The sequence below is a fragment of the Triturus cristatus genome, chromosome 7, assembly GCF_964204655.1.
Source record: "Triturus cristatus chromosome 7, aTriCri1.1, whole genome shotgun sequence".
Classification (NCBI taxonomy): domain Eukaryota; kingdom Metazoa; phylum Chordata; class Amphibia; order Caudata; family Salamandridae; genus Triturus; species Triturus cristatus.
Window position 1 is genome coordinate 1,157,836,986 of NC_140590.1, and position 7,923 is coordinate 1,157,844,908.

General features: G+C 43.7%; 1 long non-coding RNA gene across 1 annotated transcript in view; it reads left to right on the forward strand.

Moving 5' to 3' along the window:
* Positions 1-7,506, forward strand: part of LOC146811314 (uncharacterized) — a 127,731-nt gene extending 120,225 nt beyond the window's left edge. Inside the window, exon 4 of the long non-coding RNA XR_014965812.1 lies at positions 4,661-7,506. This is a non-coding gene — a long non-coding RNA (uncharacterized LOC146811314). The remainder of the gene's footprint in view (positions 1-4,660) is intronic.
* Positions 7,507-7,923: the final 417 nt, after the last annotated feature.

Here is a 7,923-nt window from a genome sequence, read left to right on the forward strand (position 1 = left end):
TGTGCGATATTCTCATTAAAGAATGGGAAGATGTGAGTTCGAGTCCGATCTCACAAGATTTGTTAGATGTTCAAGCCGATTTTGAAAAAGGACTTATTGTAGGTTCTAAAGTCGAGGAAGCTGTAAGGACACTCATCTCTTATAGAACCTTATTGTTCTCTCAGATTTTTCTTGATTCTGATCCGTTGGTTAAACTGACGTCGAAAAATTATCCTATGAGAGAGGTTCCTCCAGTATGGAAGGAGGAAGTTGCGGCAGCAGGTGCTAATCCAGCTATTCTTGCTCACTTTCAACGCATATGGGTACATGTGCCATGGAAGAGATCTGAAGTTTTGGCCCTTAAGCAGACTCTACCAGATCCTCGTAAGAACCCTGCAGGTTATTACAAAGAATTATCGCAGACAATCGATGCTTGTATTATGAATCTAGCAGATATTGATATGCTAATGGGTAATGTAGTCCCACAGACAATATGGGCTAAGATTCGTAGAGAGGATCACACACAGGAACTGGGTGCTACTTGGGATGTTATAGCTGATACAGATAGAGATCAAGTGGGTGGCGCAATGCCTGATGCTTTGATCTCAGAGCTTCCTGGTAGAATCATTACATTGATGAAAACTATGATGCCTGCAATGAGAGTGAATTGGGGTAAGCTAGCAGCATGCAAACAAAAGAAAGATGAAAGTGTCTCTGATTTCTTTACTCGTTTCGAAGAGACATTTATCGATCACAGTGGTCAGGACATGGCTACCGAGGGTGGACAGCGATTATTCGTGGACAAATTTGTATTCAATTTGCTTCCTGAGCTGTCACACAAATTAAAGGATTCAGAAAGTTCTTGGGCTGTTTCTTCTTCTGCCCAGATATTGGCTACCGCACAATATTACGAGAATAGGGATAAAGAAGAAAAAGAAAAGCAAGAGAAAAAGACGAAAGATTTAAAAACGAAGGTTCTCTTGCAGCAAGCTTATCCTCCACGTTATGTTCAGCCTCAGACTCAGCAGCCACCGCAGTTTCAGAGATTGTATCAGAAACCTGAGACATACATTCCGCGACCTTTGTTAGGTCCTAATCAATGTGCCTATTGTAGGGAGGAAGGTCATTTTAAGAGCAGTTGTCCGGTTTTATTGCAGCGCAATGGAGCGTTACCTGCTCCACGAGGTCGTGCTGGCCTACAGTCAGCAAACAGAGGTAGAGGTCGAGGTATGTTAACTCAAGAACAGCGTGCCCTTCCTTCTCCCAATTCTATGAACTACTTTGATCAGCAGAATGTGAGATCTACTCAGTATTATAATGAAGACCATTATGTTGAAGGCGAGAATGAGAGCCTTCATGCTAACTAGGACAGAAATGGACAAAGTAAGGGAGTTGTGCCAATCCCAGTAGATCAAAATGGTCCTTATGTCAACGTCACTACAATGGGTGTATCAGAGCCATTTCTTCTAGATACTGGAGCAATGAGAAGTTCTATTATTCATTCTAAACTCCCTGGGGCACCTTTGTCTGGCTTAACGAATATTTCTGTAGGATTTTCTGGCGCCCCTGTTCGCAATCCAGTTTCTTGTCCTCTGCCTATTTCAGTTGGTCCTTATGATTTGGAAGCTCCACTTCTGTTGACGAATGGTTGTGGTGAGAATCTGTTGGGTCTAGACCTATTGAAAAGAATGCATGCTACAATATATTGTTCTTCTTCAGGCTTACATCTTACTCTAGGTCAGAAGTTGATCACCCCAATGTATCTGTCTAAAGATCAGTTTCCTTCTGAGTTGCTTTCTCTTCCAACAGCACTTTGGGCCACGGGTCCGAACGATGTGGGTTGTCTTGAGATACCGCCTTATGTTGTCACTCTCAAGCCCAATGTTGAACTACCACGTATCCCACAATATAGAATCTCTGCTGAAGGTGAAAAAGTGCTTTTGGAAATCATTCATGACTTAATTCGGAAGGGTGTGGTTGAAGAAACGAGAGGTAACACATGCAATAGTCCTATTCTTCCTGTTCTTAAACGTACTGATCCTTCTCAGCCTCCTGTGTACCGGTTTGTGATTGATCTGTGAGAAGTAAACAAAATTGTGATTCCACAATTTCTTGTTGTTCCAGATATCACTGCCTTGTTGACTATGATACCTTCCACAGCGACTTGGTTTTCTGTTATTGATCTAAAGAATGCCTTCTTCAGTATTCCCATTGCAGAAGAGAGTAGGGACATTTTTGGTTTCTCCCTTGGAGGCCGAAGCTTCCGATTTAAGCGCACACCCCAAGGGTACTGTGAAAGTCCCTCCATTTACAGCCAAGCTTTGAAAAGTCATTTGGATACTTTTCACTTGCCGTCTGGTGCTGCTCTTATCCAATATATGGACGACTTGTTAGTCGCCGCTGACTCAGAAGATATCTGCAAAGATGTCACTGTTGCACTGCTACGTCACTTATTTAAGCTGAATCACAAGGTTTCACCCTCCAAACTGCAATATGTTTGTCGAGAGGTTACCTACTTGGGTCATCTCCTATCAAAGGAGGGACGACGATTGACACCAGAACGAATTCAGGCGATTGCACGAATGTCTGTACCATCCACACAAAGGCAAGTACGTGCCTTTCTGGGTATCACTTCCTATTGTAGACAGTGGATCCCTAAGTTCTCTTTGATTGCCAAACCTTTGTTGGCACTCACTTTAAAAGATACGCCTCAGCCCCTTCCTTGGACAGATGAGTGCCAAAGGAGTTTCACTGATTTACGCACTGCTATGTGTTCTGCTCCTGTACTGGGTACCCCAGATTACACTAAGCCTTTTACGCTGTATGTTCACGAGAGAGAAGTTTGTGCATTATCAGTCTTGACACAGCAATTAGGCCATGTGCCTATTTTTCGGCTACATTAGATCCCGTAGCTAAAGCATTGCCCAGTTGTCTCAAAGCCACAGCAGCCGCAGCAATTTCTATCCAACAGTCTGCTGGAATGGTGTTAGATAACACTCTCATTGTCATGGTTCCACATGCAGTGGATACCTTACTAAACAGAACGAAGACACAGCATCTTACGAGTGCACGTCTAACTGGTTACGAGTTGACGCTGTTGGCTAGTCACGTACACATCAAACGATGTAATACCCTGAATCCAGCTACTTTGTTGCCCCTTCCAAATGAGGAGAGTGTTAAGGATCAGCATGATTGTTTCTTCCGTACTGAGGAAGAGACAAAAGGGAGAATTGACCTGAGAGACACACCGCTAGAGAATCCGGATGGGACTCTATGGGTAGATGGTTCTTGTTTCAAGATGCCCAATGGAGATACGGTTTCAGCTTATGCTGTAACCACCTTACAGACGTTTGTGGAAACTGCACGCATTAGACACAATTCAGCACAAGCAGCAGAGTTGATAGCACTGACGAGAGCTTGCGTATTATCAAAAGGGAAAAGAGTGAACGTGTACACTAACAGTCAATATGCCTTTGGTGTCGCGTTCAATTTTGGGCGTCTCTGGAGAGAGAGGGATTTCTTAACTTCACATGGCACTAAGATACAGCATGGCCAGTTAGTGACTGATCTCCTTGAGTCACTTGCTTTACCCATCCAAATAGCGATAGTGAAGTGTAGTGCACACAAGAAGATTACGGATGATGTTGGACGGGGAAATGCATTTGCTGATGAAACAGCAAAGAAAACAGCGAGGGATTCAACGAGTCGAATGTATATGGCAGGTCCTGCGAATTGGGTTAGGGAGAGAGGAATGTGTGAGAATACAGTGGAAAGCGTGAAAGCGATACAGAAAGAGGCTTCAGAAAGAGAGTTGAGCAAGTGGAGGGAAAGTACGGGAATGTTAGATAAGATGGGTTGTTGGGTAGAATTATCCGAACATCAACGTTGGTTGTTACCAGATGCTTATGTACTCCCAGTGGTTACTATGGCTCATGGTCCAGCCCACTTAAGTGCAAAAGGCATTTGTAAACTTCTGGCTCCAGTGTGGCAGAATGAAAGTATCCCAAAATGTGCAGACAATGTAGTGAAGCACTGTATTGTTTGCATAATGTACAACCCGGGAAAGGGAACCCCAACTCCAGCAGGTCACTTTGCTCCTCCGACATACCCATTTGAAGTGTTGCAAATCGATTACATTCACATGGATCGATGCAACAACCTCAAATATGTTTTGGTGGTAGTATGTGCCTTTTCGAGGTGGATAGAAGCATACCCTTTGAAAGATAACACAGCTTTATCCACAGCTAAAATCCTTCTAAAAGAGTTCTTTCCCAGGTTTGGATTGCCGCGCATTGTCTGGAGTGACAATGGGAGCGAATTTGTTGGCCAAGTCATGCAGAAAGTTTGTGCAGGTCTTGGAATCAAGCAAAAGTTCCACGCGGCAAATCATCCTTAGTCAGCGGGTTTAGTAGAATGTTACAATGGTACCTTGAAGTTGCAATTAGCGAAGATTCAAGCAAGTACGGGACTTAATTGGCCTGATGCTTTACCGTTAGCTCTGCTATCCACCAGAACTGCAGTACACTCTCGTCTGGGACTTAGCCCTTACGAAGTGGTGTTTGGCCATCCGGCCAACGTATGGGGAATACCTCGTCCTAAAAAGTTTTCCGACTTGCCCTATCCAATGTTGATTGACTATCTGCATGACCTAACAACTAAATTGCATGTCCTTCATCGACAGGTTCAGAGTGCTTTGACGGAGGTTTCCACAGATCCAGGTCATTCCATCCGACCAGGTGACTGGGTCTGTACCCGAAACTTTCAGAAGAAGAAGAATTTGGAACCCAGATGGCGGGAGCCCCGAATGGTCCTACTAACGACAAGGACAGCAGTTAAAGTTGAAGGAAAGAAAAATTGGATTCACGGTGTGCATTGCAAGAAAGTACCCTTGCCTTTGCCTTTTGATCAGTGGGTTTGTAGAGGGGTTGGTGACTGTGAAGGCGAAACAGGTCCACGATTTGTACCGTTTAGCGATGCACACCTGAATGGGACATTGTCTGAAAAAGAGGACAACGACATTTTACAAGAAGCAATTCCATTGCATCGTCACTTGAATACGACTGAACCAAGAACATTGTTTCGAGACCAGAGTGTTCTAGGGAAGGAACGTTATCACCTCAGGCCCAGACAAAACAACAATTAAAACTTTCTTCTCCCTTGTGTAGTGTTCTGTTTAGGTTGCAGGGTCACGGTAGGAGTCTAGGTCACGACCTGAGTAGTGACAATAGGTCTGCAGGATCCTCAGTGTCATAGGATGGTAGAGCATCGTGACTTCAGTGATTGAGGAAGATTGCCGTGAGCATCCACTAGTGAAAATGGAAACTACACCAAGTAATAAAGAGAGAAGAAATGAAATGAAGAAAGCATCTTGTAAAATAATGTAAAGTCGTTACAGTATAACTCTATGTGTTTTAATATCATTATGTATTGTTTTGGCGACTATTGGTTGGATAGTTTATGTTTTGCAGCCAAGAAATACCTCCCCTTCTTCCTCTTCGCCTTCTTCTACTATCTCTCCACACCTCTTTCATACTTTCCCTTCACATGAACTTGTCAGAAGAACTGAGTATTACAACAATTCCTTTGTCCAACTATTGAACCAGCATCAATTAGTGGTTAACACAACTGATTGTTGGGTATGTGGTCTTATGCCACATACTACAGAGAAAGGAATACCATATCTAGTTCTTCCTTTCTCTTATGAGGGTTCTGCTTGGGCATTCTTTGTCATTTTCTCCAATGCATATCAAAGCAAATTTAGACGGTCCGTTGCTTCACAAATTAATTATCCGGATTTTAGTCATAGTTCCTTGGTGAAGGGTATGGTAGTTATGGCTAAAATCATGGAGAACAGCAAGATTTCCATCGACGAAAGGAAAGCATACACCAATTGGAACGTCACCCAATATATGTCGAGTCTCAATAATAAAATGGGAAAAGAGAACTCCTCACCAATCTGGACTATACCACATCAAGGTAATTTCTGTTTAAAAATAAACGATCGCTTTTCTGACACTGCACTAAAGAGTAATTGCTCCTACACGTACATTTATTCCTCTCAAAACTCGCCTCCTCTAGTACCGTCTCAAGGCACCTATTTCATTTGCTATGATAGAGCTTATACCTGGTTAGCAACAGGTTTCTCTGGTACCTGCTACATAGCTTTCCTTCGTCCTCCTACTTACACTGCTTCTGCCAATTATCACCGAACCCATCTCAGCCGAGGAATCATAGACTCAAAAGACACCGCGGGACAAGAGGGAGGAGATTTCCTTAAAGGTTTTCTTCCCTTCTGGGGTCCAATGGCCAACAGCAGAAATATAAGGCAATTGGTCCGTGTCGTAGAGACTACAATAGACATCACTGTAGGAGCCTTGAGTAATATCACGGCGGAACTACAGGCGGATCGTCTTATGACCTTGCAAAATCGAGTTGCCTTAGACTTTATTCTTGCCGATCGTGGTGGAGTGTGTAAATTGATCGGGTCAAGCTGTTGTATTTTCATGCCTAATGACGCTCCGACAGTATACCAAGCTATCTCCAAGTTGCACATATCTCCGAGTCTATTCATCAGGACGAAGGAGATTGGTCTTTAACGGAATGGTTTTGGGGACTACTGTCCAAATGGGGTTGGAAAGCATTGACATTCCTTGGAATAATCTTGACTATTGTATTTTCTTGTTGCCTTTGTATGCACTGTGGTCCCGCTATCTGTGATCTTTGAGCTACTATGTGCATCCCAAAACCCAAACCTCAAGTAACAGAAAACATAAGGATGATGTTACAGCAACAGCTTGATGATCTCATGGCTATTGATGTGGACTCAGATTAACGTGAGTCTATCTTGCCTGAGTTCTGGCAAAAGGAGGGTCTGAGGAACTTCGATTTTCGATCACGATCAAATAGACCCGCCATTTTGTGACCCGCCGCCATTTTGTGTTGCCATCACTCAGGCAGCACGGCGAACGAAATCTATTCTGCTTTTCCCGTAGCTTGGTGTCGAAATACGTCCTCGGCCTTTATTTGTGAAGCTGGTGTTTGGACTAGCCGAGTACACTAATCCTTGTCTGGCTTTCCTAATCCCTGTTTCAACTATCTGTAGGCTCACACTATTCTTTCCCGATCATATCTTATCGACTGGCCTTCATTGTCTCCTGCTAGCATTCTCTTGTGTCATGACTGTCCTCCAATACACACAAACGTATCTCGCCACCTGCAAGTTAGTTGTAATCTGTTAATAAAATAGTTCGGGGGTGGGATGACAAACACAGTTGGAGGAGAGGTCTCTTCGAGTCATCTGATATTTCTATTTTCGAACCTTTTCCACTGGCTCCGCTTTGTTTTCCACTTACCCTATTGGCTCTTTTCTTCTATGCTTGGGGCGTATGTATTGTTAATAATTATGTATTGTATGCTATTTAATCTGATGCGCCACAGAGTGAAGTGGCAGTCTCCTGAGAACCTACTTTGTGTACTTCTAGGATAACTGTACTAGCTGCAGCTAAATAAATCCAATATTCTAACGCCGACAGAGTGTCTCGTGTCTCTGTGTAGCGAAGCAGGTGAACCCCGGAGACAGAGGGCGTACCCTGCGCCGCCAGGTCCAAAAGGTTCTGGTTCTTCAGTGTATGTGTTAGGGGTGGTGGTGCAGCATTGGGGTCATGTTTTACGGATCTAAATTGTCTGATGGATGAGAGGCATTTGAAAGAGAGTTGCTGTGTATCATTTGTGTAGTCTGGAAGGTGGGAGAGGGTGTATGTTTGTAGTTTGTGATGGAAAGTATTATGAAGTTGTGAGAAGCTGGCTTAGTATATGGTGCACACTTCTGTAAGTGGGCACCTGCACCAATGCAGACAACCCTTATGGTGATTTTAGTGGTCTTATACAACCTTGGAAAACTTTCTAAGTGGTTGCTGTGGGGAGCAGCCTTCAGGCCTTCAGGCT